Below are 25,059 nucleotides of genomic sequence, written 5' to 3'. Positions count from 1 at the left end.
CTAAGGATGCAAGAAAAAATGCATATATGTCTCCACCAGACCCACGAGCTGGCGCTGACCTATATACATGCACAATTATACGCCCAGGCAAATGCCCGCTTCCCCACCTCAGAGCAAGGGGCTGAGCCCAGCGTGGCCGTATGCCAGGACGAAAAATAACCAACCGGTGTGGAGTTTTTCCTGAGAAACCCCCTGGATCCAGGGATGTCAGCAGAGGGCAAGGGCTTGGCAGAAGCTCAGCAGGGTTGGAGTGATGTGTTTAGCTGAGCTCCTGTTTATTTGCCTTTGGAGTGAGAGATGCAGCCGGTTTAGAGGGAGCAGTGAGAAATCAAGCCTGTCTCCTCTTTCCACATCCGTTAATGCCCGCTGAGCGAGGGGCTCCCCGCTATGGCCGGCGACCTGCCTTGAAGACAACAGGCCTGGTACCCCTCGGTGCTCTCTCCTCCTCCTGTCCATGCTGATTTACCATTTCCCATATTTCATTTCTATCATGGCCCGCGGCAGCCGCGTTTAGTGATTGCTTCACACATTCATCATGCTGCGGGTGTCACAGCATGATGGCTGGTGCCTTTGTTTGATTTCCAGAAAACCTCCCCCTAAACCACCAAACCCCAAGCCAAACCAGTTTTAACCTACATTTAAAGCTGAGATTGCAGGAGAATTTTCCATGGGAAGTGGAGAAGTTTTTAGAGATTTCTTCCTCTTTGCAGCCTCACCCTGAGATTTGGTTTCAACATTATGGGCATTGAGTTCTTAGGGAATGCTTTATTTTGCAGTGATAGCAATATGGAAATGAAAAATAAGGATTGATCTCAAGGGCTAAACTGAGCTATGTAAGTTAGAAACTTTTCTGGGAACTTATTCCTTTGGGTCAGGCTGTTAACTCAGTGTTAACTCAGGATGGTTGGGGTCAATGTGCAGGCATGTCTTGCTTCATCACCAAGAGGTCCTTTTTCCACCTGGCCAGCATCAGCTGTTTGAGCCTTAATTCCACCTGTGTTTCATATATGGAAAGGGGAAAGCAGAAAGCTCACTGTAGAAGGAACAATAAAACCCAATTTATTCTATGAGGAAGGGCTCATCCCACCTGGCTCCCCAGCTGTGGTGCGACACATAACTCTTGCCATAAATGTGTTATGCTCCATGCTAGAAGCAGCAAGAGCTTTCTGCTTCTCTACACCTCCTCCTGCCCACTGTCATGCTTGGGAACATACTGCTTGTGTCAAACTTGAGCGAGACAAACGGCTCTCCCCGCGCCCCATCCCTGGGCTGCCATCAGCTGTGCGGCCACCCTTCCGCCCCACTTAACCGCTTGGGCTAACGAGGGAAATCAATCATGCTGCCCCGGGGCTGGCCATCCATCTCTGCCAGCACTGCCCCCTCCTCGGTGGCACTGGAGGGGCCGGGGGAAGCCTGGCCACCCCTGCGGCATGGTGGACAGCCTGAGCTTAGGTTCCCTGCAAGCATTTTGCAGGAGAAGGGTGCAGGTTGCAGGGAATTCCGATGCTGCAATTAAAAGCTAATATTTCAACAGCGCTGGATACTTTGCAATTGATTTCTTGGTATTAATAATCTTCCTTTAGCTAGGAAGCCTTTGTACTAGATCTGCTTACTTCTAGCTGAAAGAAAACCCATTACAAGACCACCCTGGGTCCTCTGTAGTGGGCACGTCTCTGTTTTAGCAGACATTGTTGGCTCAGAAAAGCTCGAGCAACTCAGAAGTGTAAAATCACAAACAGAGTGAGTTGTGTTGGAGGATGCTGGCCATTTGCTTTATTTTTAACACCCAATTTCTGCAAATCCCCTGTGGAGGTGCTTGAAAAGAACATATTTCCCCTTCTCTTTTCCTGCTAGTTTAGTCATTTTGACAAATGGTTGATGTGTTGGTTGTGTTTCTAATGCTGGTGGAAATTGTCATGGCTTTTGTGTCTTTGAGCCAGCACCAAATGTGATTTTCCACAAAGAAATCAGAGTGAGTGGCTGGAGATAACTGTTCCTCTGGCTCTATTGCACCCCACTACAATTCGCTCTCCTATGAAAAACACCTACCTATTTTACATCTTGACAACAGCTTTCCTTATTTATGGAAAGGCTAGGGATTCTTTAAGGATATTTCCATTTTTCTCTGCTATTTCTGACAGTTGCGCTACAGTGAATTGGTCTCCAGCTGCACCTTTTCTCCGTTTTGCTTGGAGGGAGCCTGTCTTGCTTGCTGGGTGATCAAAAATCATCCCACAAAACGCTGCCCAGACCTGCAATGAGTCATTGGGGGATACAGTATTAAAATAACGCCTTACTCAGCAGCAATGCAATGGCACGTGGGGGTGATACCGTGTTCCTCTGCACTTCCTTGTAGAATGCTGGCACCCCCCCCAGGGTTAATGGCCACTGAAATGGAGGGATGTGCCCCTTCACCTCTGCTTTTGGTGACACGAAGGACAGCTCGCACTGGTTGCTGTCAGGAGGAGACTGAGACGGAGCGTGAGAAGTTTGTGATTCTGCATGGAGTTCAACGAAGCTGCCGTTGAGCTGGAGCTGGTCTAGGTCATCGGTGAGAAGGGAAGAAACGCACGCTTACACAAGGCAGAAGACAGTTTTTGCTGGACTAACAAACATTTTTGGATAGGTTGAAAAAGCAGAGCTGCTCTTCAACAGAGCCCTTTTTAAAATGTCAGCCTGATACCAGCTGCAAAGACACTGAGTTTCTATGCCTCTGCTTGTCATATCCAGAAATTAACCACCTCCCAGAACGAGTTAGGGTGGCGATTGCCTGGCAGGTTTGAGTAGTACCCTGGGCGAGTCCTCAGGCAGTTGCCCCATTTATTGATCTGTCCCTTTTTCACTCATATTGAAGGAAGGCCATGCTAAGTACTGGCATCTAGTTAGAAAAAGAAATACAAGTGGCATGAAAGATCTAACGTTATTAACATTGTTAATCAAATATTTAAACAAAATAGTGTAAAGTCTAGTTTCATTAAAGCTCTGTGGATTTGCTCACCATACCCTCTGTATGTATACGAGTGTGATGTTAGCTTTTTCCATCTTTTGAAAGCTTTTCTGGTATTCTGGGTCTTACTAAAATGAGCATTAAACGGTTCAAATGGCTCCTTGACTGGCTCTCTTAAAATTCTTGAATCTAAGTCCCCTAGTCTTGATCACCTAAATATATCTTGATCTTGTTCCCACACTGCCACTGTTTTCATAATCTTTAGTTGCCACAAAGTCCATGGATTTGACTTTTTCCCCAAATGCTAAGTGAAACAGCAGTATTTACGTCCCATGCAGTCTGCTGTCAAGTTCTCTTTTTCACAAGAAGAGCAAGAATGAAACCTCTTATTGTCCTGTACTCTGCTGGACATAGCTTTCTCCTTTTGCAACATGAGCTGCTGTCTAACACCAAATAGGGTAATATTTAATCTGATGGACATCATATGGTTTCACAAAGGGCTGTAGCGTAATTTGAGGAAGAAGAACGGTTCAGGATTACAATGAGGCAATTTAGCCAAAATGTAACCTGAAAACAAAGCACTAGGGGACCTGCTTGTGCTTCAGAATGCTATTTATGATCTTTAACTCATTCAAAATAGCTGACAGGATAGAAGACAAGCCTGTCTCTGTGAGTTTGCGCTTAGGCACTCGGCTCACAAGCATCTGTTTTCTAAGAGAGATCACCACTGGCTACTGTATGGCTCGTGTTCCTCAAAGGGACACTGGAGCTGGACCAAAGAACCAGGGCTGGGAAAGGGTTGCTAACATGATAAAGGAAATGTGTTCGATGGAAGGTGAGGAAAGCCTGACTTCATTAAATTAGCAACATGAAAGCTGAGGAAGATAGCTGCCTATAAATACATTGGTGGAAGACGGGGAGGGGAGACCATCAGCGAAGGAGAACTATTTATGCCTGAGGACAGTGTTGGCACAAGAACAAATGTACGTAAACTGGCCCAGAATAAATTCAGCCTGGGAACTGGAAGATCATTTCTGACAATTAGAGAGCAATTGGACTCTGGACCAGCCTCCCCCTGGGAATAGAGGGGATAAAACCCTTCCTGCTTTTAGTGGGATTTTGCAGGAGGGCCGGATATGATGAACCAGGGATGCTGTGTAGCCCAATGCTCCTTCTCCTTTCCTTATTTTACTATGATTTCTGCCTCAGCCTCATGTTTATGCCAATTCTCATCACGTCCCACTCTCTTCCCTGTCCCCTGATATGTATCTCGGTTGCTGGCTTCACTCCCTTCTGATGCAGGTGGCTTTTTTCTGACTGTAATAACTTTCTCACGTGGTCAGGAGCCTGCAGTATTCTTAGTGCTTTTTAATTTTTTATCTCTGTGCCCAGTCCATCTTTGTCCATTTGTCCTTCTTGCATGGAGGAGGCCAGACAGGGGACAGCTGGTGTCCTCCAGCCAAGGTGGCTCTGCCAAACCTCATGCAGGTAAGAGACTCTCTGGAGGGGCCTGCCATTTCCTGCTTGGTTTAAATAGGCACAAAATGGTGATTGGAGTCTATTTCCAGCCCTTGCACAATATGGCCCTGAAAATAACTTGTCCAACTGATGGAGAAGGACTTTTTGGAAATCCAGAGTACTCCCGTTTGCATGCCTGGGAACTGTGGATGCTGGAGGCTGATGACAGTACTTTGCAATCTGAGCTCTGGGAGATACTCCATTTGCACAGCTCTTTTGAGGACTGGGAAACCAGAGATGATCTGTAATACCCTGATTAGCTTTTTGTGTGCCTTTGCTTGCGATTCCCTCAAACTGTTGTGAAGGGGATACGGACAGTGAGGTTGATGAGCTCACCTTGTCTATAAGGATATTGCCAGGATCAGTGATACTCTTGGCTCATGAGATTGGCTGTTTCTGTTTGTTTTAGGTGCAGCAATGAAGCTTATACAGTTGAGTTGCCTTTTTGCTAAAAGTATGGGCAGTGGATGGATGCAAGCACATGTGAGGAAGAAAAGGGATTTCTTTGCTTGCAGGTTGTACCCATTACACTAGTCTGGAGCCTTTGTTCATTTATTACCAGAATAACTAGAAAATGCACTCTGAAACTTCCCAAAAGGCTGGAGGCCTTGCGAGGAGAAGCATAAGACCAAATTCCTCCTGCAACCAAATCATAATGTTGAATCCCAAGTGTCCCTTTAAAAAAAAAAAAATAAAAAAAAATTAAAACATCTTTGTAGGGTATTATGTAAGCTTTCTGGATTATCTAAAGAAATCTTTTCAGCAAGGTAGTTGAAATACTGGGTTTTCAGGGGAATTAAACGCCTGCCTGTGTGTGTTTTGGGCACCTAATTCCTCTAAGGCCTTTAGAAACGCCTGCCTTCATTCATATTCCCTGAGTGTCAGCATTTAACTAGCCTTAGCCGCACGCGTGCTACATCAGATATTCAAACAATTCCTCTTGATGAGGGAGCAAAGCTTTGCGCTAATGCTTCTATTCTGCATGCACACAGCTCTTGCAAAGGACTAGCAAGTGCATCTGTTTGAACTTTACACTGCCTTCGTTTCATTTCAATTATATATTTAGTTATCATTATCAATCTTATCACATGTGGAAGTTGGGGAGGGGGGATGTGGAAGTTCTCAGGCAGCCAAAATAAAACCCCTTCACTGTGATGCTTCACCTCATTTCCTTTAACCTACTGGCTCTCATCTCAAAAGCATGCATTTCTAACCCCGTTAATGCCCATCTTTTGTAAACCACTATTCCCCTTCCCTGTCATTATTGCAGGTTTTAGATTCATTCTTATCAATTCTTTTTTTCGTAAAGCAAAATAGAAAAGATATCTGATCAGAATGCATTAAAAAAATAAATCCTAAACAATACAATCAACCAAACTAATTTAGTAAAGCAACAGTTTGCACACAGCGAGGTTTTTTATTCCCTTAACTCTTTGACATATAATTAGGCTGCAGGTAAAGTTGAATAAATCATTTATGAAAGGCCAAAACCGTGGACTTTCTCAGCAGAGTGGGAAGCTTCTGCACACCAGGATTTTCTGGGCTTCCTTGCACACCGAGGGGCAACTGAGTGCCCAACGTGGTGTCTGGGTCACTGAGGAAGGACTGTGGGGCCACATGAGCTGCCTTCCCCCAGCTGAGAGGAGCCAGACCTGCAAAAGGCTCGGTTTGGGTCCTGGCTTCCCTGGCATCAGGGAAGGATTCAGGCTGTGAGCTCCTGAGCTGTGGGGCATGACCTGGGACACATCCCAGGAGCGGGGTGAGTGATGCCGTGGGGACAGTGCTGGGATGGGACTGGTCAAAATTCGCTTTGATGGGACAAGACCTTAAAGAGGGTGAATTGGTAGGATTTAATTTGCAAAACTTCTGCCTGCTCCTTCAAACCTCTCGCCACCCTTTTTTTTTAGGTATGGACGTGTGGGGTATGGCCCCAAGGCAGCTTTATGGTTGTCAGCACTGTACATAGGCTGATCCCAACCGGCTCAGGCCTTAGACACCAAGTATGAGGCAGTTGGGCTGCATCTTGTGCTCTCCCCCAAATTAAGCGCCTTGCCTTGTGCATCTGTAGAATGATTTCAGTGCTGTGTATCCCATTTTTTTTTTCTCAATTCATGCCTTTGTTGATTTGGGTCCTAAAGTAGCAAAAAGAATATTGAAATTCTCACACCTTCTCTTTAGTTATTTAGTGTTACCTTGGCTCTGCTCAGTCAGGCTGCCTCAACATTAAGATTTTACCAGCCAAGCCCTACAGTGCAATGCATGGGAGTGTTTCTGCTTGCAGCTCCCTGAGTGCAGGTGGAAACTAAATTGATTATTCTTTAGTAACTCAAACCCAAAGGCAACACTGTGCTCAACTCCAGCTGCTCTCCCATGTGCTGCTGGCCTGATTCTCCTCTCCGTCCACTGCCTTTGCTTCTGAGATGCTGTCCTAAAGAATGTTTTGGTGGGAATATGTTAGATGAAGTAGAAAACCAGGCTGAATTCATTGCTGGAGCTCTCAGCTGAGCTGCCTTCATGCCGCTCAGGTGAGTCTATCTGGTAACGTAAAGGAAAATGTCATTAATTTTCAGCCTAATCCTTACTGAAGTGTTGAGCTCCTTCTCCTGATGGCCAGCAGCAGTCTAAGAGATGCCAAGACAGCTTAGGTGTCAGTCAGGGCTGTGCGAAGCGGTCACTCTGGCTGGCGGCTCAATTATTTGCAGGTGCTGCAGTGCAGCTGCCAGTGCACCCTCGGCCCAGACCGACAAGGCTTTTTTGCTGTCACCTTTATCCCATCGCAGGTGCAATGCCCTGTCCTCCTCTTCAGTAATAATGACTGACTCTCATCCATGGTCTTGAGATGAACTGTGCCAGCACTGCCAGCCCTGTGTCCCCTCTGGGGCTGTGCAGGGACAGAGCGGGCGGTGGGGAGCTCCGGGGCTGACGGCAGCTGCTGTTCCACAGGTGAGTGGAGAAAGAGAGGAGGAGCAGCTGGAGCTCGTGCTCGCTATGCTCCCGTGTTTATCGGCGACCCCTTCAAACCCGGGCTGGCATCTATCGCTGCCAATGCGGTCCTGGCAGAGAGGCCACGCTTGTCACTTCTGCAGTCATCCCTGTGACCCGCTGCTATGGCGTGCTTCCAGGAAAGTCATCAGGTACTAAAAATAACCAGGGAATAGCTGATGGTATGTCTTCTCTCCACATATTAGTGGAATTATCCAGGAGGCTGACTCCAGCCGGGACCACTGCTGCCTGCGGACGGCTGCTCTCCTCTCCTGCTGGGCAAGGACGGGAGTCTGCTGGTGTCCTGAACGGCACTTGGAGGTCACAGCACCTTATCGTTGCTCCACAGCTTCAGTGCCATGCTTGTTAGGTGGTTTTACACTATGAAACCAGGTATTGACAGGCAAGCCAGCTCTTCCAGCACTGATTGTGTTTACTGCCTTTTGCAGGCATGGTGTCAAATCTGTGGCACAGCTTTGCTTGACCCTCTGCATAAGTAGAGGCTGTGGAGGTAACATCACATCAGAGGGCCTGAAAGCTTCAAGCTTTGTTGCTCTCCTTGCTCTCAAGGTGGAGTGAGGAGCTGGTGTCCAGAGTATCTGTAGACTAAAGCACTCCTTACATGTAGAACAATGATGGGTGCAAACGTCCTTAATTTTCTCCTACAGGACAATAATTTCTGGAGTGCATCACAGGACAGGAAAAAGCAAGGGCTTGTTGTTTTTGCTGCAATGGTCTTCTGTTCTTTGAGTGACCAGACAACCAGGCTTGCAAATCGTTCTGCTGCTTTTTCCCCTCTCTACATCTTTATTTGTTGCTTGTTTTCATTCAGGATATTGTTCCCTTTGCTGGCCTTTCCTGCTGGGTGACGCAGGGCTCCAAGGAGGATGGGCGAGCTGATGTGGACCTCGCTGATTCAGCTGGGCCTCTTTGGTGGCGAGGTCTGGAGGTTACAGCTGTGGGCTCACTCCGGTGCTGTTGTGGGTCATAACCACCTTATAAAAAGCCTTGGGTGCTTAGGGCACCCAGTGGCAGGTGGAGGAGGCAGTGTGGACACCCTTCCGTGTTAAATAGCTGTTTTATTCTGGCTTCTGTCGGAAGGGACCTGCTCTCCGTGACCTTGTGCGCTGGGTTGCAAATAGTGGGATGCCCTACCTTAACAAAGTACGTTCAGTTCTTTAATCAGCAGTAGCGGTGTCTGTAACCTTGCTTGTAACAGCTTTCTGAAATGAGTACGCTTTATCATCCATGCTAAACATCCTCAACCCTGGAAACTAATGATGGGGGAGGCTTCTCCATCCACGTTTGTGGAAAAAGGACTCTTCCTATGTCTTGCTGGTGCAGGGGGCTGTGTGCTCAGGGTTACCCTGTCAGCTAAGCCCTCATCATCTCCTTGGGTGCGTGAAGTCCTTTGGCTGGAAACACCGAGTGCTGTGGCAATGCAAACCAGGTTCAAGGGCTGGTCAAATGCTGCAGCTGGGAACATAGATCTGACTGTGCTCAAGCTCTGCTTTTCCGCTCTGGACTTATCTGTGCTTTTAATTCAGCTGTTGTATTTATGACTCTTGCCCTCTAATTAGAGGTGATATGTTTCTCAGCTTTCCTTTCTGGGAAACTTGTCTGCATGTGTGATGAGGCTGTGCCTCCTCCGTGCTTGCCTTCGTTAGGAAGTGGGGTGTGATTCTCCTTGCCTTTTCCCTCCTCTCACAGCTGCAGCTTTCCTGGCTTCAGCCCTGATGAAGTGTGGAGTTCAAAGAGGGGACAGCAACCAGGATTCAAGGGGAGATGGGTGTCTACTGTCCTCTCTAATGGTAGTTGCCTCTTTATTTATTTATAAGTGCAAGCAAACAGGTGCTAAAAGCTTCTTTTTTTAACCCTGTCCTCCTTGCATTGCACAGTCAGACCCTCTGCTGAGATGCCTCCTTGTAACATGCTTTCTCTCCCCAAACTTCTACATTTCTTGGCATTTCTGCAAGGTCTTGATTTATCTATTTATTTTCCCGTCTCCCCTTCTTCATCATAACTGGGGTTTGGGGCTCGGGAAGAGGACCGGGTGGAGCCATCCTTGAGCTCTCGGCAGGTGATGGGGGGGATTGGAGATCACTTTGATTATTGCTTTTTTACAGCAGGGTGCTTATCTGTCACCCCTGTTCAGAGTCGCATTTTGCATTTGTGAAGGATTATGCTTTAGCAAAGTTAGCGTCTGGGAATCTCTGCTTCGGTTGTCTGAGTTTGCTTGTTCAACCAGTTGTGTGAGTGGATCCTACGGGTATCGATTTGCCCTCAGAAGGGCAGTGCTTTGGAAACAGGTTTGTGTATGTCTTCCACACGGTGTGGCTCCTTAACCTTTGTGCTTCAGGATCACCCAGAAAGCCTCATAAATTCCTTCAGATGCTAAATCTGGCTGTTCATGGTGCATTTTTAACCAGGTGGCTTCTAGATGCTCTCTCTTGAAATATCTACTTTGTAGTAAAGCAAAACCCTATCACTGATGCTGTCACTGGAGAAAAATGTATTCATTATTATTATTATTATTATTATTTTTAGAAAAGATGCAATCTCACCTCATGCATAAAATTAGTTTAATGAAACAGCAGGAATGGGAGGGAATATTGCCTTTCCTGTGCTTGTTTGTGGATTGAGCGAACAATATCTTTGCTCCCTCTCAGGCCTTGGATGAATGATATGTCATTGAAACTACAGTTTTAGCTGAGGTTTGTCCATGAAGACAGCAGGGAATCAAAAATTAGGTTTCAAAAATTATTAAAAAAAAAAAAAATAAAAAATTGTGAGCTTCTAAACATAGTCCTCAAGCAGCCACTAAGGCCGAGAGCAGAGAACAACTTAGGGGGAGAGAAAAGAGCGTGGCAGTGAGAGAGCAAACAGGGATGTGCTCTGTCTGGTAAATCCTCAAATGAAGGGACTACATTTCATCTAGGCTGGAGTGGGGCAAGTGGCACCATGTCAGTTGGGTTGGGGGCCCAGACCTTGGCATGTCCGGTGGTCTTGCCTGAGTTGCACCGTGCTTCTCTGGAGGTTATCACTGCTGCTTTTACAGAATCACAGAATTGTCTAGGTTGGAAAAGACTTTGAAGTCCTCCAGTCCAACCATTAACCTAACATTGACAGTTCTCAGCTACACCAGATCCCTCAGCACTATGTCAACTCTACTCTTCAACCCCCCCAGGGATCCCGGGGACTCCCCCCTGCCCTGGGCAGCCCATTCCAACGCCCAACAGCCCCTTCTGCACAGAAATCCTTCCTCAGAGCCAGCCTGACCCTGCCCTGGGCAGCTTGAGGCCATTCCCTCGGGGCCTGGCGCTGGCTCCTTGGCTCCAGAGACTCATCCCCCCTCTCTGCCCCCTCCTGGCAGGGAGCTGCAGAGGGCCAGGAGGTCTCCCCTCAGCTTCCTCTTCTCCAGACTGAACCCCCCCAGTTCCCCCAGCCGCTCCCCAGCAGACCTGTGCTCCAGACCCTGCCCCAGCTCTGTCGCCCCTCTCTGGCCACGCTCGAGTCATTCAATGGCCTTTTTGGGGTGAGGGGCCCAAAACTGAACCTCCTCAGCGAGGGGCAGCCTCCCCAGTGCCGGGCCCAGGGCTCAGATCCCTTCCCTGTCCCTTCTGGCCATGCCAGTGCTGACACAAGCCAGGATGCCATTGGCCACCTTGGCCCCCTGGGCACTCTCTGGCTCATTCTCAACCCCCCAGTCCCTCTCTGACCGGCAGCTCTCCAGCTACCCCTCCCCAGGCCTGTAGCCCCCCTGGGGGTTGTTGTGGCCCAAGGGCAGCCCCCGGCATTTGCCCTCAGTGAAACTCCCCCAGTTGGGCTCAGCCCATCGCTCCAGTCCATCCAGATCTCTCTTTTAGCTGCAACAGTGACTACAGGCAATTGGCAGTGTGCTGGTAACACTGTTAATGTGCACTCGTGTTTGTCTGCCCCTCTAAATAATTCTTTCACTTCACTCTCAGGCAATCGGAAAGGAGAGATGAGGATAAAAGTGATAATGTCATCTCAGGGCATCCAAGCAGCGGTGATGGCAGCGTGCTGCCTGGAGCTCTGGTCCCCTCCAGCAGTCCCACATGGCTTTGTCCTTCAGCTTATTTCCCATCGGGACTCCGGGTTATCTCAGGGATTTTCTTTCACTGAATAATGAACTTTAATTAATATCTCCCGCTCCTGTGGAAACAGTAACACTATAAAAATTTCAAACCAGAAACTGTTCCTTCTTCAGCAGCTGGAGGATCTTCCCCCTGTTTGAAGGGACATCTTGATCAAAAAGCTGAGCTGGGTGCTGGCAACTGGGCTCATCACAGCTTCTGGCCCTGGGATTTAGGTGGGAACAAACCAAGCCCTTCACTCCAGAAGGTAAGAAAAGGAGGGATGACTTTCCCTGAGAGAGGCAGGAGGAAGAAAGCAAGCTGTGTGGTGAGCAGCAGGAGTAGTGAGGAGGGAAGCACATAAATAAAACCCCAGTTTTCTCCATGCCCTTGCCTTCTTGTACCAGACTCCTCTGGTCTGTCTGACCATGTCCAGCACCTCTAAGATACCCTTTGCACAATATCACAGCTTTGTTGATGTCCTTGTCCAGGTCTGCACTAGTCTGATGCCTTTGCTGGTGTAGACATAGATTTTCATGAAATCTAGTATGAACTGTGTATCCTGGGGAGCCCTGTTGTCTTCTCGAGCTCTGGTGGAATGGGTCAGCTAGAATTAGGGGCTCTGAGGATAGGTTGGATATGTGTGGGAAGGAGGCATTTACAGGCAAACTAATTTTATTTCCATCGATAGACGTGAGCCAAGTTTAGGGTTCTTCATGCCTCCTGATTCCTTCCTTCCCTTGCAGATTGTATGGAGTGTTTACACTTTTCCCTCTCCTCTTCCCTCTTCTAGACACTTTATAAAATGCAAGCTGAGGGTTGGCTCTTTTTTTTTTTTAGCCTGTCAAATCCTCTCTGGTGGTGTCAGGGCTCTGAGAAACCCTAAAAGACTCTGAGGCTGACTGTGTGCAGTCTCATTTCTCTCAGATGCCAACCCCTGGCACTCCCTCCTCCAACAACCTTACTTTGTTGTGATGGCTTTCCAACATCTCCTCACCCGCGGGCTCCTGCAGCTCCCTCAGCACTGCTTGATGCTGCTTCAACTTAGAGGGAGGAAAGGGATTGTCTTTGGTCCATTTTCTGGGTTCCCTGTATGACTGTTCTTCAACTGACGTCTTCACCTTGCTGCTCTACAAACATCTCCTTTCTATTCCCCATACCGTCCTCTTGTAATGGCTCAGGTACCTCCATACTGGTGTTTGGCTCCAGCAGGCACTTCCCCACTGCTCAGCGCCTCTCCAGAGGAAGCAGTCAGCATTTTTGTATAACAGTAAATCCCATGCACCGCAGAAATGTGTTTGAATGAATGTCATACTGTTGAACACCATTGGCCTTGCTGACCAACAGCTTCCATCTACATTATGTTGCAGCGGCAGGACACAAAATCTCCCTGAAGCCTGGAAGCAAGTGAAAACACCACCATGAATGAGCTTCCTGTGCTCCAGGTGTGAAAGTAACAACCGGTAGATGAAAAGGGATATAAAATTTTTTTTTGACCTGCTTTTCTCCCTTCTCCCCTTTGCCATCGCTCAGTCTTTGCTGTGAGTGCACTTTTGTGGCCGCTGGCGTGCGCCGCAGTGCCGAGATGATGGCAGCATTGATCCAACTTGCTGTGTGACCCTGTTCAACACAGCAGCGCGCTGTGCTGTCAGTGTTAAGGTCATCTCTAGAGCTCCTCTAAGCCAGGATCACAGGCCAGATTGAATTGGATGAAAATGTTACAGCTTTTTCCAGAGCTCCTGCTTTTGGCGGGGCAGGATTCCCGGAGCATACAGGTCCTTGTTAGTGACGTGGGATCTTGAGTAGAGCAGGCTTTGCTGGGAGATTTTATCTATTTTTATAGCTAGTGCAGGTAGATTTTTCTGTGATGAAATCTGTAAAGACTGAAGAAGTCAGAATGCTCCTTCCTGGCTTGTAATAATCAGCTTCTAGCTCTGAATCACCCCGAAGTAGTAGGTCTTGCTGCAAATATGGCAGATACCAAGCCCTGTTTGTAGGAGATAAGAGAGTCTAGCCTTAAACCAGTTCTTTCAGAGGTGAGGAGAGGGAGCTGGGCAAAGAGGAGGTGCTGTTGGTGTTCCCCTCGGAGGAGAAATTTGGAGCGACCCAGCCACTTAGTACACATCAGAGAATCCACCCACTCTGGTCCCTGGTTTGTTGGAGACAGTTTTCCTTGCTCTTGAGAAGAAGGTGGACGTTGCTTTATAATACCTTTAGATGTTAGCTGCCTGGTGCTGTTTTACTTGGCAGTAGCACAAGTCTTTTTTGTCATCTCTCCTTTAAACTGACTTTGAGCAGGAAAACGGATCCCCCAAAGGTTACCTAAAAAGTTCATGTCAAAATAGTGACAACCACGGCACTTTGGGGTTTGTGTATCGATCCCTTAAGGCAAACAAACAGACACAGCTCTAATCCTGCACCAACTATAAACCTTACACTTTTTAATTGGGAAATTGATTTTAAATCCAAGCCTCTTAAAAAATCTAATTAATTTCCTTAAATAAAAAAAAAAAAGGAAGAGTCTTTCTCTGTCATGCTCCACCAGGCGAAAGAGAGGGAGGAGGAAATAATTCTTGGCTGCATCTCTGCAGGGCGTCCTGTTGATAACCTGGATAATACGATCTGATTTTTGGCCTTGAGTCTGTTCCCTTGGATTATTGCATTTCTTCAAGGACCAGAAGCTCTGCTGGTGATTCAGACCTGGAGGAGAATGTCTTTTTTAGTGGTAAGCTTTCAGTCTTTTTTTTTTTTTTTTTTCCCCAGCCATCAAAGGCCACAGAGGAGGCTTTTATCATGTTACCAGTGGCTGCTTTATAGAAAACAAGTTATGGGCATGCTGGCTGGAACTCATGTCTCCTTCCTTTCCAGTAAGAACCCTGCTTGTTGGGTTAAAAGGGAGAGGCTGGGGAGAAAAAAGTGAAAGAAAAGTCTATCCTTAAAGAGGTGTTTTGGAGACTGCACAGCTGTGTGCTGGATGTGAAGTCTCGGGGTGTCACCCTTTTCCACACTCAGGTAGGGAGCTGTTTGGTTTAGCTGGGGGGTGGGATCTGCTTTGTCCATCAGATGCTTATAGGTCAAGGGCTGAAATCCTAACCTTCATGTGCTAAAATCCTTATTTATTTATTTATTTATTTATTTATTTATTTATGATCTAGGTTTTGTAGCACTGCAAGCCTGGGCTCACGAGTCTTCACTCGAGAAGTGAAACATCCTGAGTTTTCCTCCATGCTTTGGCGTAGCTACAGCTGGTTTTTCTCCGTGAAAGAAAAGGAGGTGGGTTGCCTTGCCTCTGCAGCTGCCTAAGGATGCAAGCGTGTACGTCCCACATCTCCTTTGCAGAGAGGTTTCTTCCCCTCCCTGGTCTGGGTGAGGAGTTTCTCCTGGAAGCCTGGGTGCTGCAGGATGCCGAAGCAGAGGGATGCCAGCTGGCCTGTTTCCAGCGGTCTCCCTCCCTCCCTTCCCTGCCTGTCACACACCCGCAGCCACCTCGGAGCTGGGTTTGTTTATAGAAACACTGTCAAGCAAAAAGTCTTTCCACCAGCTCAGAGGAGAGGGATGTTTTCAGCTACTCAGTCACCCTCAAACTGTGAAGACGCGACATATCAGCTGCATAAAATTAATTTATTTAGTTAAGGGAGGTGTTAATTAAGAGATCTCATTTATTGTGTCTCTGCAGACAGCTCTCGAGGGCCTTTTGAATTGTCAGCTCTGGTGACAGCAAAAGCTAATGGTGTCACGAATTAATAGCGCTATGATTCATGTCGAGGGATGAAGTGGGAGATGGTGGAAGGGGCTGAGAAAGGAGTGAAGGAGACGCGGTGGCGGAGGCTTGGGTGCACCTGGCTGGAAGCTGGCAGTCAGGGCGAGGTGCTTTGCCCTTCCTTAGCTCCTCCCAGTAAATCCTAGCAGGGGGAAAGACTGGCTAAAGGCGACTGCCCGGGCTGCAGCAAAGCCCAGGGTTTGCAGGGAGCTGCTGGTGGAACAGCTCAGCGAGCCCAAGGATGCGAGGGTGTGCGCAGCCAAAAATGTGTTTGCGTGGATCAACTTGAAAAAAACTGCCTGTCCATGTGACCTGAACTGGGAAAGAAACTATGATTTATTTTAAATAATCAATTTTTTCTGCGCTCTGCAAGGTTAATTCTTCTTGGTTAATCAGGACATATCAATCTGATAACTGAGTGTCGGCCTAACACCAAATTTAAGGGTTTAAAATTTGAAGTCTTTTAGAAAATAACAGATATCCTTCATCTGAAAGAGTTACATGCTCCAGTACAGCTGTTTATAGGCATCTCCTTCAGTAAAAGCTATGCCAACACTTTTTTCACCTTTTTTCCCCACTTTTTTTTTTCTTTTTTTTTTTTTTTTTTCTTCTCATGATCTGTATCTGGTTGCTTTTGGAGGGAAATTGAAATTCTCTTGATGCAGAAAATAGGCCAAAAGAAAAAAAAAATAGTCCAGGAGAAATGCTAGACTCCCTGAGTAGGTTGTGGAGCCTTCTCCTACTCAAAGATGTTTTGTGTTTTCAGCTACCCAGTTTGTTAAACAAAGGCAGTATTGCTTGTGCTTAGTAAATCAGCCCCATCTCTTCTGGGCTTTCCTTCTTGCATGTACTCAAAGCTTACAAACTAAGCTCTGTTGCAAAGCCAAACTTCCAATTTCTTTCTCAAAACAAGTGTGAGGGGTGAAGGTCGACAGGATGCCACAGCCATTTTCCAGCTGCTTTCTCAGCCGTGAAGGAACCACCTCCTGGGCTGCAGCGAGACGATTAAACAAGTTAGTATTCAGGGGGACTATGGGGCACCTATACAAAAATACATGGCTGCCAGAAGATGATTTTAACCGGCTCTTGTGTACATACTGAACCAGTGATTTTCTCCAGGTCGCTGATTTGACTTTAACCCTCTACTCGCACATGCATAGTACGTCTCTTCCTTTTTTTTTTTTAATTGACTTCCACTGATTTAAACCAGGGTAAGTGTTGGCCTCATATAGGCTACAATTACTTTAATCTTGATGTATATTTTTTAAAAATTATTTTTAAGCATGTATCGGATGGCAGCGGCCATGCAGCTCAGTGAGCCCCTGGTTGGTCCTCTCTCCGGGTGAACTGCCTGCCAAAGGGGAATTGAGGTTTCAGGATAGTTTTCTGCCATTGTGAGCTCAGGGTTGGTTTTTGTTGCACTCATCTGCTTGAGAGCAACTTGAGAAAGAGGAAAGGTGTTTTTTCTAAGCAGGATCTGCAGGGATTCAGTCCAAAAGCATCACTGGGAGCCACCCCGGTATGAGCGCCTGCCTCCCTGGGCCATGTTGCATTTTCCTGTCCTGCTCTCAGACGGGAAGGGAACCTCAGCTTGCCCTTGGCTCTCATCACAGCTGCAGGGATCCATTCCCCTCCCAGTTAACTCCTCCCTTGTGATCCTCCACTGGAGACAGGCAAGAAGGGAAAATGGTGTGAGATGGAGGTTTCAATTTAACCCCAAGCGATAGCAGGGCTTTCCTGTCATGGGAGCTGTAGGGTGAGTTTTTCCCTTTGGGAGCTGTGTGTCCAAGAGATTTTTGTCTTGGGACCATCTCCTCTGAAGCCACGTGAGATCCGACTAAAGCTTTTCCCGCAGTTGCGTGGTGTGGATTCTCCCTGCCTACTGCTGTGGTTTCATCCCCAGGGCTACCTTGTCCTGCCCGGCTCAAAACTGACCCGCTGCTGCACAGCACAGCCCCTGTTTGCGTGAGAGGAGCAGCAAAGCAGTGGCCCTACTAGTGTAAATGAAGGCAGACTGGCAGGCTGGGAGGCAGAGGAGAACGTGGATACGTCTACCAACCTGCCTGGGAAGGATTACCGTGCTGCATGGAGCGGGCGTGCTGGAGCCCCGAGGAAGGGGTGCTGTGGGAGGGGGCATGAGTAGAAGACAAGATCATTGGGGATTCATTTAAACAGCAGTGTCAGATCCTATAAATCTGAGGGCTTTTGCATATTTCCATATTTATATATGAAAATTCCACGAAGTGGCTTAAAGGCAATTGAAATAAAAACAGGGTTGTCAGAGCTTGAGAAGTACTGGCAAATCTTTAACAGACCATTTAATACAAACGTATGGGCTTGAAAAAAGCTCCAAGCGGGCAGAGAATTTCTGCATGCCAGTGCCTGCCTGGCCCCACATTGATCCCCGTGTGCTGTGAGCGTGCCGGTGCCTTGGGTCACTGTGGTTCTGCTGTCCACCAGGGTGGAGAGCGAAGGGGCCTTTCAACCCCCAAGGAGGATGCTGGAAGGAACTTTGGGCGGCTGTCATTTCCCTTGGGTGCTTTCTCACTGCCTTGTGTGTGCCATGATGGTTTGGGGGTGGGGGGGAAGTTGATCTTCATGGCTTCTTGCTTGTGGTACCCCAAAGCTATGAGCTGGGGAGGGCTGCAGGACTGAGCATCACTATGAGGAATGCCAGTGGCAGCGCTGGGACCGTGCAGTGAAAGTATTTTACATGCCACAGAGGCTGTGGTTGTGTGCAGGCTGTTTCCCTTCCTGGTGGAGACCATCTCCTCCCTCTCCTGTGAATGTGTGCCCTTTTCCTTTCTGATCTTCAGTTATCGGTCAAAACAAGAATTCTCCAAATCACTGGTCTGAATCACCCGTGCTGACCTTCTGCCGTTTAGCAAGTCTCTTCCCATGGATTAATTTGAAGAAGCACTGCAGAGATTTTTGCTTCCTACCCAGCATGGGTCCTGAGTGGGTAGAGTGGCCTTCCAGGTTTGAAAACATATTCCTGAGATTACCCCACATATCATTGTGCTGGTTTTTGCATGCCTCTAGATGTTGTTCTCCTTGGCCCAGCTTGGGTACCTGATTAGTTCTCCTTGCTGTACAACCTCAACCCTTTCTGGTCTCCCTGAGACAGCCCCAAATCTCAGTGCAACGCATTGTAGTTCTCAGGTCTGGCCTCTAGTCTTTATATGCACCAAATGTCTCTAAAGAGAAGCTTCTGCTTTCCTGATGCAAGAACCAAGAGCAAGCCTCCCCCTTCTCTGAGCCCTCTGTCATTCAGGGCTTTTTTCCCCCCCCTTCAGCCCTAAGGCAGGTAGCTGGAGGCCACTGCTGCATCTTTTCTTCTGAAGTCTCCAAATCAAAAGGAAATAATTAGTGGAGGACAAGAAAGCTTGGACGAAAACAAGCTGTCAACAAGAAGGAGGTGCTAATGTGTCTGTCATCCCTCTTCCCTCCTGGCTGGTCCCCCAGATGTAGAAGGCTGGGTGCTCCATTTCCAATGGAGGAGAGGGCGACCCCGCTCCTCGTCACTCGCCTGTCAGTCACAGTTGTCTCCAGACATCAGCTCTTGTCTCGTGAAGATGTGTCTTGCTCTTGGACCAGTTCCTTCTGCTGTCCCCTGTCTTGTGGTTGGGAGGGATTTGCTCCATGGACGGCTTGGATGTCGATGGTTGCAACTTCCCCGGCACGAGTGCTTTCAGCTTAGGTTTTATCTGCTAACGCAGATGCCTAAAATCGATTTGTATCCTAAAAGTGCCTATTTCTCTTCATTACAGGGAGACAGGCGTGCAGAATGAGTAGCTCAGATGTAGGTGTCTGCAGTTATTAAGTTAAGCAAGACGAATCCTGGTGTCAGCATCTCCCTTGGCTTTGCTTAGGGGTTTGCTCCTTCTCCTGTAGGACTCCTCGTGGTGACTTTGGCAGAGGGTGATGTTCTTGGGAGTCTTGAAACTTGCTGGATATTTTCTGCCTGAAATGTGACATTGCTTCCTGGGGGCAGGCAAGACTCTGAGATTGTATTTCTGCAGCAGTCCCACACTGTGGCTTCCCTTCCTCCTCTATAGCTCTTCACCATTCTTTATATTTTTTAAACATTGATTCAGAATGCATGTAAGGTATTGGCATTTCAGGGTGTTGCTTGTCGTGAATCTCTGAGAGGGCGATGAACAAAACCCTGACTGGGTGACCGTTTTTCAGTGACAAAAAGTTATTTCATTCCTTACTGATAGAGGGGCTGAGGAGCAAGCTCTCACTGCTTGCAGGTGTTTCTTGCAGTGTCCTTCCTTTGCCTTGATGAGCAAACAACATCACACGTAATTGCATCTCTAAGGGATCTTCAACTAGACATTTCTACCTGATTTATCTTTAACTTTGCTGTCGGCTGAGGCACTTTGGGGTGATTCTGCTTTGTCAGGCTGGAAGATGAGACTCCGTGGAGGTCTCTCCTCTTTCTCTCCCCTATCCCTCATCCCTGTCGTTGTGATGCTGCTATAATCGTACACGTCAGGCCATTTAACCCCATAGAAGGAGGACACCCCAGTTCCCTTGTCACCCATGTCCTCTGTGGTTCCAGCCTCTGGCCACCAGCAGAGGTGCAGAGATTGTTTCCATCTGCACAGAAGAAGAGGCTGTGGTTTGAGAGAAGGACCCAGGTGCTGGGGTGCAAGGGGCAGTGGCCCTGCAGAGCACAGCCAGCTCAGTTCATTGCTGCCATCTATTGCTGGGCGAGGGGAAGAAGCGGGGCTTGGCTGCAGAAATCCAGAGGTGCAAACATCTGGGAAGTTTTGCTTAAAGTTCACATAAACATTAGGTATAGATCTCCTCAAAGCTGTGACCCCAATGGCAGGGCTGTCACCCTCCATCGCCCTCCTGCATTGGGGACTTTCTCCTGCCTGGTGCCACCAGGGATGGGTGTTACAGGAAGCAGTTTTTTAAGGCTGGCAGAGAATTTCTAGGGGTTTTTCAGAGGCCAGGGCTTGCTAGTTTTTAAATGAACTCTTACGCAATTCAGCCTTGATCTTCTTGCTGCTGGTAAACCTTGGTTACACAGAGGAGAGTTTGCCAAGGTGAACACAAGCATGGGTGAAGCTGCTAGCAGCTGGGGTGGAGGAAGCAGCCTTCAGCAAGACTTTTGGCCATCACTTCTCTGCAGGTCGAACTATTTCCAAGGAAAAAGGGGTATCCTTGCCAGTAACAGTGGCCTAAAACACCCCATAAGGGCATGCAGTGCAGTGGTGCTGGTTTCTGCAGAGAGGCAAACCATTCCTTGGTCTGTTTTTGGGCTCCATCAGGTTTACAGCAGCATCTCTCACCTCCTTCTGGGGGATGCTCCCAAGTCCTGCTGCCTAACTCCTGGCAGGACCCTGCCGTGTCCTCCAGCACCCATCACTTTTTCCTCTACCTGGCATTAGAGGGCAGTCAAAGGAAACCCTTCCCTCTCCTCCTGCTCCCCAGCTCTGTGGGCTGCCAGCCAGTGCCTGCACCCACCCCAGGAGCAGAGGGCTGACCCCATAGTGGCACCCAGCCGCAGCCGTCGCCTTGCCCTCACCCTCGCTGCCTTGTTTTGGATTTCTGGCCGTGTCTTCGCAGGTCAAAACCGCTGGTGGTTTTGTGTGTGACATTTGGGATACAGTGTTTGCAACACTGATAAATCCCATGCACCGTTTCTCGCCCTCCGTCTCCTCCTAATTGACATCTTTGAATCTTGTCTCCGTTTGACAAATCAGGCTACTTATTATAAGTGATGACGTATATAAATATTGCAGGCATTCGTTTTACATCTGGATACCCTGATAATAAAAGCTATCAGAATCTCTTCCCCTCCTTGCATAGCAATTACTACCAAAGGGTTTTCTCCTCCATCACCGGAGCGGGATGTGGAGAGTGAATTGTGTCTGTGACAGCAAGATTTCCTTCTTGCATCAGGGGAATGTGGTTTTGGGCAGTAAACCAGCTTTTTTTAGACTAATGCAGCGGTAGCAGCAGCACCGTGAAACTGTGCAAGGCGCGTGTATTTCGCTGGGGGATCTTGCGGGAGCCCATTTGCTCGCAAAATTCTGAGTTTGTGGGCCTCGGTGTCTGGGGTGGCCGTGGCGGGTGGTGTCACTGGCTGAGGGGGTGGTTTGACTCGTGGGTGATGTCCCTGTGCCCCACTCGAGCCTGCTCAGTGCTGCAGGAGCCCAGAGCCAGCACCCGGCCGGGCTCTGCTCCTGCCTCCTTGCTAACATGCTGGTGGCTCTCCTGGGCTGCGGCTGTCAAATTGCAGGGTATTATTTTTAGCCTGGTTTCCTGAGGAAAAGAAGCTTATGCGATTGTACTGTCTGTCAGTGCTTTTCCTCCCACCAGCCTCCTCTTAACAAGTTTTGAACCCCTTGTCAAATTTACCAGGAGGGATAGATTGCTCTGAGATGTGAAGTTTCTGCACGTTTCCCTGCAAATTAGCAGCCAGGGCCACCTTCCTGAAGGAGGGGATGAAGCTGGGTCACGACACCCCTCCCAGGGGCAGGAGGAGATGCTGGGGAAGGTGTGAGATGAGAGGCTGGCAATGGCCTCTCTGCTGAAGGCTTAATATCTTGAATACAGATATTAAGTGCTCATACCTTAATTAAAAGTTAATTTCTGGGAGAGGCATTTTATTACAAAAGATTTCTTCAGCTCAGGCGTGTCCACACCATCTACTTGGAGCTGGTGATGGCAAAGCCTTCGACCCCACTGGCAGCGGGGACCGGCTGCGAGAATCGGCCGTTCTCAGGAGAAGGACAAGCTCAACAGAAAAACCTCTTTTCTTCCTGCCTGCCTCTTAGTCCAGGTTATTATTGACAGTAATTTTTTTTTTTTTGTTATGACCCAAGTACTGCTGTTGTCAGGGGAAGGTGTAGAGCTTAATCTCCTATGACTTTCCTCACTGTGGGTTCTCTGATGGCTAATAGTGAGGTTGAGCAGGCTGTCCTTCATGGAGCTATCGCTGTCTCCTTTGTCCAGATGTTTATTTTCATTAAGCTTTCCGGAATGTAATAGTATGATTTCTGCCCTATGTCAAAACTGGATGAAGGTTATTAAATGGTGGCTTGACTGAGATCGATGTGTGTGCACACACGCATAGGAGCTCCTGTTTCTTAGGAAACTGGTCTTAATGAGAGAAAGCTCCTATTAATGCTTGCTTACTTTTTTAGTTGAGGTGTTTGCTGGGAAAGGAATTTTTATGGGAAATCTTAAACCAACAATGATGCTAATAAGCTGTAATCAAAAACAGGGGGAGAAGGGACCTGCTTCTTTTTCATCCCACAACACTTCCTGAGTTTTTAAAAAAGTGCTTTTTCTATATCGAGATAAAACCAAGATACTTAAAAAATTTAATATTTTTATAAACCAGTGAAACTCCCAGGATTAATTTATGGCTGGGATCTCACTGGGAATGTTGGAGACAGAGAGGTACAAATCCCTGTTTTGAAGAGCTTGAATCTGAGCCATCTGCATCCCTGGCCAGTACCCAACATACCAGGTTATTCAAGATTTGTGAAGCTCTTTTTTTCTTATTTTTTTCTTTCTGCCTTTTATATTTTTTTAACTGCTGACAACTCCACGATGACACTGAAAAATCTCTGGCCCAGGCACATAAATTTGTCATTTGAAATGGCCTTTCTTCCCCATCCGTGTGAGATCTTGGGTTTTGTAAGTTGACATTCTCTGACTAAAAACTATTTTGTCTCAATTTCTGACCATCCTTACTCACAGTGAGTAGGTTTTGCCCATAAACACAGAAGTTGCTGGGTAAACCTGTGTAATTACCCTTTCTGAGGCCTTTGCTGCTGTCTTCTCCTCTCTCAAATAGCCACCTGAATTTTGAGGCTTATTGTCACATACTTTGATGTAAAACCTGAACCTGGCTCCTGATTTACTCAGGAGAGATACAGATGTACTCAAAACGAGCCCAGGATTCCTCGTGAAATGTTCACCTGCTTAAAGAAGGCTTTAAAACAAACCCCTTTATTAAGAAGTTAAAAAATAAGGAAAAGCCCTCTTTAGCACTTAATGCAGTGATGGATTTTTTTTGTGTGTGTGCAAACTTTAGATAAAAGGTGTAGAACTTCTAATTACATTACCTAGGGAGGCTTAATAACGTTTGCCCAAAGTATCTTGTCGTGGAAATTCACCAGAGTAAATTCAGTTTAATTTCTGCCAAAATGCCTTTCCTTCATCCTTTACTGCTTTCCAAAGACCTTGTAAGGCTGCCCGAGGAAGGAGAAACTGTGATTTTGGGTTCTTCTGAAGACGACTGTTGCATTTGGAGAGGGTTGGCGAAGACGTGGATTTGGAGATGCTGTGTTGCGTGACCTCTTGTGCTGGCAGGACATAAAACCAGCTTATATTGCATCTGTTTCTCAGCATTTTGGTCTTTCAGATAGCTATTAATATCTGTATTCTTGTAAAGTCTTCCTAGAGCGAGTGAGAGGTACTTAACTCCAGATTAAATTTGGCTGGCTCAGCTGCAATAAGGAGCAGCACTCCCCGAACGAGCAAGCCTTTCGTTAATCTGTTTTGGACCTGGGAAAAACCCAAGGCAGGTTATTTCTGAGCATCTGTAAAAAGCAAAGCCCAGAATCCCTTAAATGATGTTTGTGGAAAGCACGTCAGGCTCTCAGAGAAGCCCTGCTGTGGGATGAGAAGTGCCTCTTCAAGCTGTGAGGGGACTCACCCACTTCTGGTGAAGTAGGCAGTGAGATGCCCATGAACTGGGTGTGCCACCAGAAACTAATTAAAAGCTTGATTGTGATAGTGCCTCTCCATGTCCCCGTGTCAAGTCGCAAGGATCTGGTGAGCACGTAGATGATGGGCTTGGGGCCAGCTGGGGAGCATCGTTGCTCCCCTGATAATTACTGGTGTAAGAGGAATGTGGGGCTGGAAGTATCTTATGGCTCACTGTCTCCAGTCACTCGCTATTACAAGCAACCACTCATCATACCCCTTTTTATAAACTTTACTGAGAGCTATCTCAATGGCAGGCAGGTTTTTATTCCTGCTGTTCCCACGGAGGCTGTCTCAGGCCCTGGCTTGTACGATATCGAATAGTAATTAGCCAACCTAAATGTGCTGATGAGTGGTTTATATCTACTCTCTACAACCTCACTACAGTACTCAGGATATGATCTCTCAGAGATGTTCTTCATTAGCAGTTAATAGTTTTTTTTTTCCTCTCTCTCTCTCCTGGAAGTACTTTGAGTTGTAGAAGCCTTATTATAATTGCGTTATGTCAGGGGCTCCTGAGCTGTTGTAGGACAGCTGAACCGCACAGGTGGGTCATCTTGTTTGTCATCTCCACTGAGTTTCTATCCTTGACACTGATCTTTTAAACCTGGGCTTGGATTTTGTATTGTTGAATGACATTCCACATCCATCCGTCCGGTTCTCAAAGTCATCATTTGCTTCCAGGTGATGCCAAAACTCATTGTTTTGGGTTGTTTTGCCTCCTAAGCAGCGAGTTTGATGAGTGTTGGTCCCCTGTTGTTATGGAACTGTTGAATGTGAGTGGTGACTGAACAGTCTGCTCAGCAAAATCCCTCCAGACTGCCTCTTTTTCTGGTATTATCTATTATAATCTTATTTTTTTTTAGGCAAAGCTTTTCTTTGATTCATAATTCTTATTGTAATGTCCCCCTCCTACAGTTTAACTAATCATTTGCCCATGTGGCACAATATCAAATGTTTTTCTGAAGTCCAGATGGTCAAGCACTCTCACAAAAGACAAAGATTGGCTTTTGTCT

This window comes from Athene cunicularia (assembly GCF_003259725.1).
Source record: "Athene cunicularia isolate RWA chromosome 6 unlocalized genomic scaffold, athCun1 chr6_part2, whole genome shotgun sequence".
Classification (NCBI taxonomy): domain Eukaryota; kingdom Metazoa; phylum Chordata; class Aves; order Strigiformes; family Strigidae; genus Athene; species Athene cunicularia.
The sequence above is the reverse complement of the archived record's forward strand: the minus strand, read 5'-3'. Positions refer to the sequence as shown.